The sequence below is a fragment of the Pseudopodoces humilis genome, chromosome 9 (assembly GCF_049639895.1).
Source record: "Pseudopodoces humilis isolate 2021_Gansu_Grassland_sample_001 chromosome 9, ASM4963989v1, whole genome shotgun sequence".
NCBI classification, from domain to species: domain Eukaryota; kingdom Metazoa; phylum Chordata; class Aves; order Passeriformes; family Paridae; genus Pseudopodoces; species Pseudopodoces humilis.
In genome coordinates, this window is record NC_142208.1 from 25,206,072 (window position 1) to 25,218,864 (window position 12,793).

A 12,793-nucleotide genomic window follows, 5' to 3' on the forward strand; every position below is an offset into this window, starting at 1 on the left:
GAACAAGATGCACTGCCTTCACTGGTTTTGGAAGTGCATTACCTGTGCATCTTTGAACTGGCTGAAACAGGTTTCTGAAGAGCATCAGAAGGCAAGGTGGCTAAGATGCCTGTCTAAGGCACGGCTCTGAAGCATACCTACAGTGGCATGAAGATGTGCCTTTGGTTAATCACATTGGACACGGTTGCACCAGTCCAGTTCAGTGGCAGGAGACTGATTATAAATTTCATCTTGCAGTCAAGCTGCTTTTCCTGCTTTTCTGCATCTGTACTTGAAGTTCCTGCACATTTTCACTGTTTGCAAGAGAAAAGAGATTCAGGTCAAGTTTATTTTCTTCTAGGCTTCAGTCCATCTGCATACTCATATGGTATAAATGTGTAGGTGAAGCTCATTACTGGTGTCACAGGTAGTGAGAAACTGTCATCAGTTTCTGGGGAGGTTTGGACAGGGTAATAGTTGTGTGTCTTAGACATTCCTGCTACTGATTTGAATGTATTCCAACAGTTGCATGGTTTGTGTTATGCTTTTCAAAACCAGCTCTATGTCAGCTTTACACAAACAGAAGTGACTGTGTGTCTATACTTGAAGTTGAGCTCTGCTGCAAGAAAGGAGCTGTGGGAAAATCATACTTGACTCTTCTAACAAATGGTCATTTGAACTGGCTTCTGTGCCATCTATGCCATGGCAGAAGGAGTGTTTTGGACCTGTAGCCTTGGGTGGGGTGGTGCTCAGGAAAATATAGCCAACTCCTGTATCCCTGTCTCCTGTGGTAAACTGTTAGGAGGGACAGGCTAAGTAATTAAGGTTATGCTTTACACAACAGCACTCCTATGCTTTATTCCCAAACAGTGCTGGAGCAAAACAAGTCAGCCTTGTGTCTGCCGCAGACAGCTACTGAGATTTTATCAGAGTAGAGGTGGTGTCACTTCTGGTAGCATTGCTCGTTTTTCCTTTATTCCAAAACAATGCCTTGGCTTTCTTTTGGCTTTTTTTCTTTTTTCTTTTTTTTTTTTCCCAAAAAAGCTGTGTCCCTGTTTTGTAGAATAATATATCTATGCATCTCTTGCTTTGCTATCTGCAAACATTGCCCTGCTTTAGCAAAGAGTAAAACTCAACAGCATATGATACACTTGTGAGCCTTTTCAGAAGACTGCTGTGAACATCCTGTTGGAAAAATATATATGCCAATTCCCAGCTAATGATTAGAACCTGCAGTTCTCTTCACTCTGCATTTTTTCTGCAAATGCAATGATAACATGTAACTTTCTGTGTTGTTTAATAAGGTGTTTTTCTGTGAAATTCTTCATGCAATGTGTGTCAATTCCAGCTGCACACATGTGCAGACATGTGCACACACATGCAGAGAGATAGATCTGTACTCACATAAATCTGCACGTCTGCACCTTCACTGAAATCAATGGAGCTAGTCAGTTGCAACTAGCTGTGGATTTAGGTAATTTGCTTTATAAATCAATGCAGTTTTCTTTTGAGATGAAAAATGCATTATAAATCTAAGGTTATTGTTATTTATATCTCTGTAGTCTTCTGGTGGAGAATGTAGGAAATGAGTTATCTTCCTGAATATTGTGTATTAGGTTTGTTGATAACTTTTTATTTTGAAATCTTTGCAGGCGTATTACCATTATTGTTGCCATCGCTATTGTTATTGTTATTGTCTTTATTATTACTGTCATCATTAGCAGTTTTTAAAACCATTCTTAATAGTCTGTAAAAGCCATACAAAGAAATTTCACATGACACTTGAAATGTTTAGAGAAATTTCTATCCACAGCATGGAAAGAACTGAGGAGGAAAGAGCCCATTTATAAAGCTGTTTGCAAGCCATTTCAATACAGAACACTTAGCTGTTTCTCCCAATGAGAATTTTAGTAAGCTCATCTATAAGGGCAGTGTAGGGTGATGCTGAGCTTGTGTAAACTTTGTCTGAGAAGAAATCAGTGCCTTTCTATTGCTACTTGCCACCCTCTGAACCAAGATTACACGTGGTGGTTTGGAGGTACATGGAATTCATGTTTGTGGGTAGAAATCCCAAAGATTTCAAGAAGCTGTTGAGAGGAGCACATTGAGTTTGAGATTTGCATCCCAAACTGATCATGGGCTCAGTGGAGCTTAGACTTGAAGCAGTGCTGAGGCAGAGACCAAGGCTGTGGTCATATTTCTGTACTGCCAAACTGTTGGTTAGTTTAAAAGTTTGTGTCTCATCCTGGAAAATGCAGAATACTTCAGCTAGTGGTCTCAGCTGATTCCTGTTAGAAGAGATTTCTTCTATAGATTTGCATCAAAGTGGTCTGTGTTCACCTATTTAAAAAACATAATATTCTGAGGGTAATGTGTATTGCATAGTCATTATACTCCAACTATTATTAAAATATTGCATTATTAACAATATTTTCATAATACTATTTTATTAAAATCAATATATCAATAGAATGGCTTTCCCAACCTTCATTTTGTGCCACATGCTGTGAGAGGCTCTCTGGGCTGTAGAAAGCAGCAACCCTTTTAGCACACAATTTTGTACCACTTCATAGCTGTTAAGTGAGCTTTTTCCATGTCTGTCTTTATTGTATGAGTATCCTAGGCTTTTTGAATCCTCTGTGCTTTATGTTGTGTATACTTGTCCTAAGCAGTCCTAAAAAAACTTGTCAGTATGGTAACATTGGTAATTTGCATAAAGGGGCTTTATATGATTCTGAATATCTAAGAGTACTCTGAATTGGGAGCTGCTTTTAGTGGGGTGTTGGACAGGATGTCTTGCAGAGGTCTGTTCCAACCTAAATTATTCTATGATTTTGTAATTTTGTATGGCTGTAATGCTGCAAGATTTAATTATTTCCTTACAAGCTGGGTGGGCTCTGTTAAGAACGTGGTTTTGTGATGCACAGGGAATAACATGAGACTTTGTGAGCTGGTCTGCCTTGAACTGCTGCCTAACCAAAGTACATCCACTGTCCTTCCTCCGGTCCTGGCTGGTCATCTTCTGTAGTTCCTTTTCTTGTTGCTTTTGATACTTCTCTCATCTGACAAGAGAGTCAGTTCGGCTCCTTTAGTGTAGAGCTTTGTACCAAAGCACATTGTGGTGCTTGGTGCAGTGTTGGGAAAGCAGCTGTGGGACACACAGGATCCTCCAGGAAATAACTCCAATGCATAAGGGTGGTGAGTTAGACATGTTCTCAGATGAATGCCTAGAATGCACTAGCCTCTTTGAAATCTGCAGGTTTCTAAGTCCTGTGCTGCACCCCTCACTGTTAACTAGTAGATCTTTCAATGATGTCATGTTCTGATGGGTCAGATCTAACATTTCTGGACTGACAAGCCGTAGGCACAGCGTGTTACTTGGCTGTCCAACAGGGGAAAGGAATCACACTGTATCCTCCTTCTAGTCAATTGTGATATATCCAAACCAGTTTGTACCATTCAAATCAGAGATAAGATGTTTTCATGGGTCCAGAGAAGGGCTTTATGTTCTTCCAGCTCTGACTCATAATTATTACCCCTGCCACTTTATCTCTAGAGATGCTAAACATCTCCCCAAACCTATATTAAGAGAAACAACCTTTTTGCTTCAGAGCCCTGCATCATTTTAGTAGGCTCATTATGTATGTGTGCAGACACTCATTTACAGATAGGGATCATTAAGTTTCTCTGTACTGATAAATAAATATTTATGTAGACACACCCACGTGTGTATATAAATTTCTGTGTAGTTCTATGTATGTGAACTTAATGATCCCTATATATGTGTGTATGCATAATTGAACATTAATATTTTCAGTGAGCTGAAATTTGGTTTGTCAACGTTGCTGTGACTGCTGCCCTTGGTTATGTGTGTTAGAAAATGTTCCTGGTTGTAAATTAATAGGGTAAGAGTCCTGGCCCTTTCTAACACCTTCTTGTTTATATGGCCATGCAGCTTTACCAGAGATGAAGTGGGAATAATTTTTTCTTTCCAGGAGACCCATAAAACTACTGTCAATCCATCACTGGGTGGCAGAAGAGTGAGGAAGAATGAATAAGTAATTGAGAGATGTTGGAAAAGTTGAGATGGGTGCCAGGGGAGGTTTGAGGTGAGAAAGAAAGTTTTAAGAGCACAAGCCACACTGTGTCAGACCAGAAGTCCCTCTATTTCAGTTCCTCATTCCAGCAGTGGCAAGCAGAGGATGCTAAATATATATATATATATATATATAATACTAATTTATACTAGAAATATGGTTACCTTATATAATTCTCACATTTACAGAGATTTACAAATAAGGAACTTTCTTGGCCAGACATGGTATTCTTTGTATTATTCATCGTATTTCAAAGTTATTAATGAGTTTCCCTATTTCTGAAGGTTTTCCCTCTAAATACTTTGAAAAAAGTTTTTAGCACTCACCTTATCCTGTGGCCAGGAGTTCCATGAGTTACTCTTGTTCTAAAGAACTGGCTGACCTGTGGAAGACATCAGCAAAGTAGATAAAGGTATGAAGAAGGCAATGTGGACAGATTCTGATTCACACAGCAGAGATTCAGCAAACTGAGTATGAGAAAAGGGCGACAGCTCTCAGGTCTAAGCTCACACTGAGTTCAAAGTTACATGGGAGCCTGGAGTAATTTTCCTGTCTTTTTCTGATAAGGTGATTATCATCTTTTCTCTTCAAGCAAGACAACAACCGCTGCCTTTTGCTCAAGTCTTGCTGTTACATTTAAAAGCTAACACAGGAAAGAGAATTGTGAGCTGACACGGTGTCCTTGAAGCATTCTGCCCCTTTGCCTAGAGGCAGGGAGCCGTGCCATGGGTCTGCCACCTCTGAGTGGGTGAGAAAACCTCTGAGAAAAATTCATGTGGAACCAGTGATAGAAAAGAGTGCCTTTTCTGGGATGAGGTCAGAGGAGCTTGCGTTCTTGCCTGGCACCGGGCTTTGCCTCCTTTACCCCTGCTTTAGCAACCTCAGCAAAGGAGAGATGATGTGAGTGGATGGCAAAACACCATGAGGTTGTTTTACCTAGGAGAAATTGAGGCTCTTGTACAACATCTTCTTGCATAAAGAAAAGAGTCAGTGTTCCTCAATTCCCATGGCCCACAGGTGCCTTTAAACTCTCCTGTCATCAGTCTGGCTTCTTTTCACTTCATTCTGTGAGAAAAGAGGAAAAAACTGTCTGAAAAAACCAGATCATCTGCAACTTTGACTGCTGCTGAGCCACACAGAAATTTGGCAAATAGGGAATCTGGAAGAAAGATTTCACCAGAGTTCTCTAGAAAGCTAAATCCAACTTGCAGCTTCCAGGGTAGAAAATGAGACAGGGAGCTGTTGTGCTGAAAGATTCTGAACTCTGTCCTTATGTACCTTCACTTCCTCTGGGAACCAAGGCTGTCCATCCAGCCTCTGCATTCTCTCGGGGCTACCAAAACTGTGGAGTTTTTTAAAGATCAGAGAGAAGATTTCAAAGCCTGGTTTATCCAATTGTATGGGTACCATCAGATATTAGAAATGACTGTTAGGTTTTGATTGTTGTCCCTACTTTGGTTTTATCTCACTTTTCAGTTTTGCTTTCTGCTGTTCACTGCCATCTATGTTTGTGGTACAGCTGGCATTGTTATTGGCTATGGATTTTCCTGCAAGGCTCTGATGTGTCCTTGTGAGTTCAGTTTGTCTGTCCTCACTCAGGGAACTGTGCAGACTGCAGTGCACAAAACTATATAAGGACTCTTCATAACAGACCCCATGAAATTAAAGTGAATCTGTGCAAATAATGACTGCACACAGAAAAAAAGAGGAAAATTTGGAACTTGATCTGAGAACAAAAATTCTAAATACAATTATTAAGTAAGGAAACCAAAATGATTGAGAGGATATTGGAATTTGCCATAGTGAGCTGAATTCGTGTATCATCCCATCTAATTTCAAAACCTTCTGGAAGTAATGAATAGCTTGGACTTTGTGAGAAAATGATCAATCTGCTAATGGCATCAAGTGACTTTACAATGGACAAGAAAATGTGTGTTATAGGAATTCCCATTTTATTCCAGCAGATGATCAGTTTATACCCTGGAGTAGGAGAGTTGATTGCCCATATCATTATCTTTGTTTGCAAGACTTAAAAACATTATTAACAACCCCAAGATTAATCAGTGTCACTTCTTCCTCCCATCTCCCTCTCTGCCAGTCTGATTTTTAGCCTTTGGATCTCTGCATGAATTCACCTAAACAGTCCACAAGAGGCACAATATTGATTGTGCTGTTAATACTTGCAGTGTGAGCCGAGGTCTTTCTGTGGCACCTGAAAGACAAATCAGGTGATGAGAACATCTACTTAGAGTAATCTTTCTCAGACAGCATCGTGTGATTTATTTGGCTTTAGGAAAAGGTTGTCTGTGACCCAAGACCAGTTCCCGGCAGTTGCACCATGTACTCAGAAGATTCCTGGCAGAAGCCATAACACATGGAGAAGGCATCGTGCTCTGTGGCACGTATTGTCTATCTTTGACTTTCTGGGGCAAACATTACTGTCATTGGGATCAAGTGCTATTTATGGACAGTAGATCAAATACTGTGCTAAAATAGTCAACATCATTAGCTGTATTTTGCTGGTAGGGAAGTTGAGGGAGAAAAAAGGACATGCCCATGGTCAGTCACTCAGGAGGCTGTCATAGGGAGAGCTTGGCAGTAATGCAGGTCTCCAGAGTCCCCGATGGGTATCCCACTGTGTAGACTTTTCCCATTTCTTTGGGGGAGGGAGATGCTGAGTTGTGTCTATAATGCTCAGACAAGGGGGATGGAGAGCTGAGCATATGCAGGGAGGAGGACTAGAGAAAGGTGTGTTCACTCGGAACTGGAATTCCCTGAAGTGAATGAAAGAAGGAAGCCCTTGCAGGAGCCAGAATGAGCAGTAGGCTGATACACAATTTCTTTTCCCTAGATAAAAGGACAAGTTTTGCCTGATGGCAACACAATCCAGATACTCTCGTCAAGAGGCTCATGTGCTTTGTTTCCTGTGCTGCTAAGTAAGGACAGGTGGATTTTGGCTCCGTGCTGTCCTCCTGCCTGCAGGTGGGCTGGGCTGTATGAAGTACTCAGGCCTGATGGAGGGTGCACAGGAAGGGGCAGGATGCTGTGAACACATGCATTCCTGAGTCTTTCACCTTTTTGTGAGAGCAAGATGTAAAATATTCTGGTGCTCTGATCCCACCAACCCTCAGGGGACTGAGAAACTACATGGCTTTAGCACCTCTCCAGCTCAATCTCTCCTTGATCCTGCAGAAGGAAAAGGGTGGCACAGCACAGCAGCTTTTCTGGGAGCTTGAAGGCTCAGTGTTAGGCTGTCTGCAGAGTTCACTCTGACAGATTTTTGATCACTGAACTGAATGATTGCTGGAAAGCAGCTCTCCAGAGCTTCCTCTTCTGAGCCTTCTTCTCTGATATCCAGACAAAGCTCGTCACTGTGCTTCACTTGTCACATGCATTTGGACCTTACATTTTCTAAGGACGGCTTCCACATTTATATTGGACATTTCTGGTTGGGAATCTGCTGATTCATAGGATGAAAGATTGAAATGACTGAATGTGTTGTGTTATCCAGCTTCCGGCAAAGCAGCAGCACCTGCCTCTGCTGTGACCACAGACCCATGAGGGGATGAAATATTCAGATTGCTGACACCTGCCAGTATCTTTTCTAGAAGAGAGTGGCAGCATCTTCAGGTTTCAGAATTGTCAGAACCTGGTTGTCTTTCATGAGTGGTTCGAAGAACAGAAAGAACACTTCTGAAAAACAGCATTAAAATTTAATACGCTTTCCCATCCCCCTTCCTAGGTGTCTCATACTCTCTTTCATGTTGCTGGGATTTCTTTTGAAGCAATTGTCATGTAAAATGGTTTGAGAACATTGGTAATAAATTTTTTAGAGACCAAATTTCAAAAGGTCTGATTTGTCATTCAAGAAGTTTTTATTTTGATATCACTTTCTATTTGGAAAAATAATAACAAAACAATCCCTATCTCCTCCACTGCCTTATGCAATGTTTGTGCAGCTAAAGGGGAAATTGAGTCCAAAGTGTAGGGCCGCTTTGTAATTACATGTTCTGCAGATTACTTACTAATTACACTTGTCATTACTTGCTAACTGAATGATCATGCTGTACCATGTCATTTGCAGTGGTTTTCCTCTTCTGATAGCACTGTAAAGGAAATGCCCACTGAGCTGATGAATAATACCAGGACTGTTCTCCAAAGCCAAGGGAAAGGATCTGCTGTGATTATACTGTAGGATTTTTACTGCAAGGTTTGGGTTTTGATCTGTATTCATAGAAACTCTTTGCCTGCCCCATCTCCTCTCTCTCTCTCCTGCCCTGAAATCTGGCAGTGGTGCAGCTTTTCATGACTAGTTCAATATGGATTGCTGGTGGACAACACTTTAAATGTCTTTCTTGTGGTCAACCTCGATGTTATGTCATTCAGTCTCAGTGGAAATAAACCACATCCCTCAGATTTAATCTGCAGGAGAAATTCTGTAAAAATCTTGTTTGACCCTTCTCCTTGGGAAATAGAACATAGACCAAGATTTTCTTGAACAAATTTGTCCTCATGCAGGCTGCTGTCTAGTGTTGGTGCATTCTTCATAGTTTCACTGCTGTTGTTTATTCTCCTTCTGAATAGTATCAGTGGAGGACCTTACACCTGAGAGGGTTTATTTAGATGGTCTAAATTGAACTAATTTGCACTGGCTGAAAATTTAGATCCAAATGGATGGTGTATTTTAATTGGAAGAAAATGCATCTCTTCTTTCTATTAAAAAAAACCCAACTATTTTTTTTTACTTTATTTTGGTCCACGGACAGAAGTAGAGGAGCCCTGAGTCATCACCCATTGCCCTCAGGCTACTGTTCCTACTTGACAGGTCAGCCAAAAGCAACTGAATTAAAAGCTCCAAAGCGACTCTTAGAAACCGTATTTATTGTTTAGGAAAAAAATTATGCAGTGTTTTTTGTTGGCAATTGCCTGCCTTTCCAGTGTCATCTTTCATTTTTTATGTTTCTTTTGTTTCCAGTCTCTTACTCCCTGCATCGTCTTGCCAGACATGAGACAGTTTAACTCTCCCTTTCCCTCTCTCCCTAATTGCTGATTTGTGTCTCTTCCAATTAAGTTCTACTTCCCTGTCTCAGTCCCTTTCTATCCAATTTCCTTGTAACTAGTGACCTCCTTTATTGCTAATTCCATCTAAACCCTAATAAAAAAAATTGGAAGATTACACAGCCCATTTGGTTTTCTGTTAAGTCATGATTTATGTTTAACTCATGGAGAAATAGCTCATCTCTTCATAAAATCTGGTCCCACCTGCACAACTTTCAACTGTTCCATTGCTGCTCATGTGGTTTTCGCCCAGACAGCTCAGCCTGCACACAGGAGTTTGTCTCACTTTACTGCTCCTTCCTTACACAGAGGTGGATTCAGATCCAGGTTTCATAACAGGCCCTCTTCTTTGTGTGAAATTGTCAGAATTTTCTTTTGTTGACTCAAAAGCTGTAAATATCAACAAGTTAAGGAGGTACATCTATGTACCAAGACGTTCTGTAAGTGTTCACTGAGCCAGCAGCTTTAGCATAGGCTCACCATTTCCCAGGAAATGTGGGACCAGTGTAGCCTGGCTTGTGGGGAAAAAATCCCCAACAAATCAAGGCAATTATGAATGAGAGGATATCTGTTAAGATTGCAGCAGTAGCAACATGTGCTTCTCTGCTGGACATCAGAATGAGAATGAGCACCTTCAGCTGTGGTGAATTACCTACTCACTGCTCCAGATCTGGGACTCCCTCTGGGTTCAGTGAGAGAAGAGCTTCCTCTCTAGGGACTAGAAAAAATAAAAATAAAAATAAAAAAAAAACAAAACCCAAACCAACACATGCTTGTTTTCCTGCCAGGAGGTGATTCTTCCAGATTGTGCTTCATAACACTTCTTGGGTTTGCCCATTAAATATCTACTTCTGGCACTTCCTGTAGGATGCACAGATGTAAATAAAGAGGGATTTTAACTGAAATCAGATGGTGATCTTACTTGACTTTCTTCCTTTCTACATTCTCAAAACAAAAACACAGATTCAGGTCAGCAGAATTATTTACTAATTTGGGTGGTTTTACTATTGGGGATTTTTTGCTTGCTAAGACACTTCCTCTGCAAGTGTTTTTCTTTTACAACAAAAGGAAATAAAATTCAAGGTTGGTTTCAGGCTTTTCTAAATGAAACAGTCTATTTATGATGACACTGCAATTAGCTTTTCTTTCAGTATTATCAATTAAAGTATATGTTTGGCTCTCTTTCCCTAGTTCTGGCTTTACTTTTCTGTTGATCCATCCATCTGCTTATGTAGTTCATCTCAAAAGATGCTGTCTACTAAGTATATTATATTATTTTGCTTTTATTTTATTTTTAGATATTAAAAATGCTTAGAGTCTATTATGTGGGGCCTAATCTTGTTAAAATCTAGTTTCAGAGGTCCCCAAGGTACGCTGAGAGAAGCAAAAGTAAAAAAACACCCAGCCTTTTTATGTTTCTCACCTCGTTGATGTCCAGTGAAGGAAAACTGCTTCAGAAAGGAGGGTACTTTTGATGTTAGGTGCAGTGAAGATTACATTATCACCTTCTTCCTTCCTTGGCATCTGCAGGCCTCTGTCTCAGTGCTGGGCACATCTGAGCAAGTGTTACACACAAAGGAGCTGGGAGGACTGGTGAAGGGAAATCTTCTATCCTTATCCACACCAGCCAAGTACAGGCAGCTTCAGTGCTTGCTTGCTCCATATGATGTCCTACCAATTTACTTCAGAAATGATAGAAGAGGACTTGATTTAGACATGAGAATTTACATTTTAATGCCTGGGCAGCTAGTCTGAAACTGCCAGCAGGGGCAGATCCACATGGATACAGCTGCTGCCTTTCCTGTGGGAGCTATTACTTGAGGAGGTCTGTTTCTCCTACCATGAGCAGGGACAGGGATTGAATCTATGGACCAGAGGCAGGTGAGTTGTTATCTTGTGACCCTCAATTCCTTCTGTTGACCTGGCAGGAATGAGCAGTGTTGAATTACATAAAAAGCACAACTATTTGACAATACAAGGAATGATAAAGCAAAAGCAATGCAATTTGAGAAGAGAGCATTGTATAAATGTAAAAAGCCTTTTAAAGAACTCCTGTACAAGGTTATCCAGGCAGTGTATACCACATTTGTAAGTTACTGTGTATTTAAAAAATTAATGAATGATATAATTATAGCAACATTACCAATGATAATTTCTAAAATGACTCCATCATGAAACTGTAAGCATTTCAGAATTGATTTCCATGTTTCTAATAGTTTTTCTGCAAATTAATGACACCCAGCCCTGGCAATAAAAGCCTTGCCTTGTTTCTCTAAAGGAAGGATTGGGAAGCATTTTCTGGTTTTTTTTAGCAATGATTTCACTGTAAGCTATGCATAGAGCCAGGTGAGAAGATGCTGCCCTATTAGCTAAGATTTTATGTGGAATTGTAACTGCTTAGTCAGAGGGATAGAACAAAATCTATGCAGTCTAAAGCCAGTAAATTACTATTCTATGTCTTGGGTTGGAGAACCTTTGTTAAATTGAGCTTAGTCAGAAAACCATCTCTATCTAAATACCATCTGGGCTCTTGTATTTATTGCTTCTCAAGGACTTCCAGATCAGACTGCTTATATGGAAAAATCAAAATATACCTTCTTTGTTGGCTTTTCAAATATGGACCTTGAAAACCCATCTCTCTTGTTTTCTATGCTTGCAACAAGTAATTAAGAGCTTTCAGACCATGGTAGACAAAGTTATTGAGGCAAAATTTATAGTACCTCATTTCCTTTCTCCCTGTGTTATCTTGATAATTTAGATATGTTTATTAAAAAAGTCCACCTCCCTTATTTGACCAAAGTAAATGTGAAATGAAGGCACATGGAATCAGATAAGTTGAATGAGATGGTGTCTTCAAAGCAATGTGAGGACTCACCAGTTCAGGAGGGATAAATAAGGCCCCAACAATCTCTTTTTGCATCTCTCCTTGGAACTTGTTTTGTTTCTTGGCACCTGGTATAGAAACCAGTACATAAGAACTGGAACATTTAGTGCCAAGCACTTATTGATAGCTGGACACTCTAAGTTTTAAAATGTTGTAGCTCTTTGCTGTCTGCCCAACCCTCTATTGGACCTGGCCGCCTCAAAACAGTTGTGGTGGGAGAGGTCATGTGCATGCCCCTTGGCCCCTTTGGAAAAACATCCAGTGATGTCATTCATAAAACTGAGAAAATGGAGTTCGGTTTCAGCACCTGCTTTTGTTCAGTCAGGGTTTCTGCTCCGTTATTGTTTGTTCAGCTCATTTTAAATTTCACAATGAAGATTTTTATCACTTTCCAAGGAAAGCTGCTTGATAGAACCTTGATGGAACCCCACAGATCACACAGCACTCTCCTCCATTCCTTGCATTTGCTTATAGAAACTGACAGGAGTGTCAAATACACAAAAAAGTCATCTTGAGCTGTCACATGATGTTCATGACATTGGCCATGAAGCCATGCTGAAGGTGGAACTTGGCATTGGTGAGCAAAACCCACTAGGTGAAGGTGCTTGTTGGCTTCTCTGATGCTGTTATCTCCAAAGTCTTTTCCACATGGATTGATTAGCCTTCAGGAGATTTTATTCAGAAGGGGAGGGTGGAGTAGAGAAGTTACTGCTTTAGGACTCAGGTGACCTAGAACCATCTCTGCAGTGCAGAGGAAAACATCCTTCTGTTCACA

The 12,793-nt window shown here is 40.4% G+C and overlaps 1 protein-coding gene across 2 annotated transcripts in view; it reads left to right on the forward strand.

Annotated features, from left to right (window-relative positions):
* Window positions 1–12,793, forward strand: part of SORCS3 (sortilin related VPS10 domain containing receptor 3) — a 267,664-nt gene that overhangs the window by 220,699 nt on the left and 34,172 nt on the right. The gene's annotated exons all lie outside the window — the stretch shown is intronic.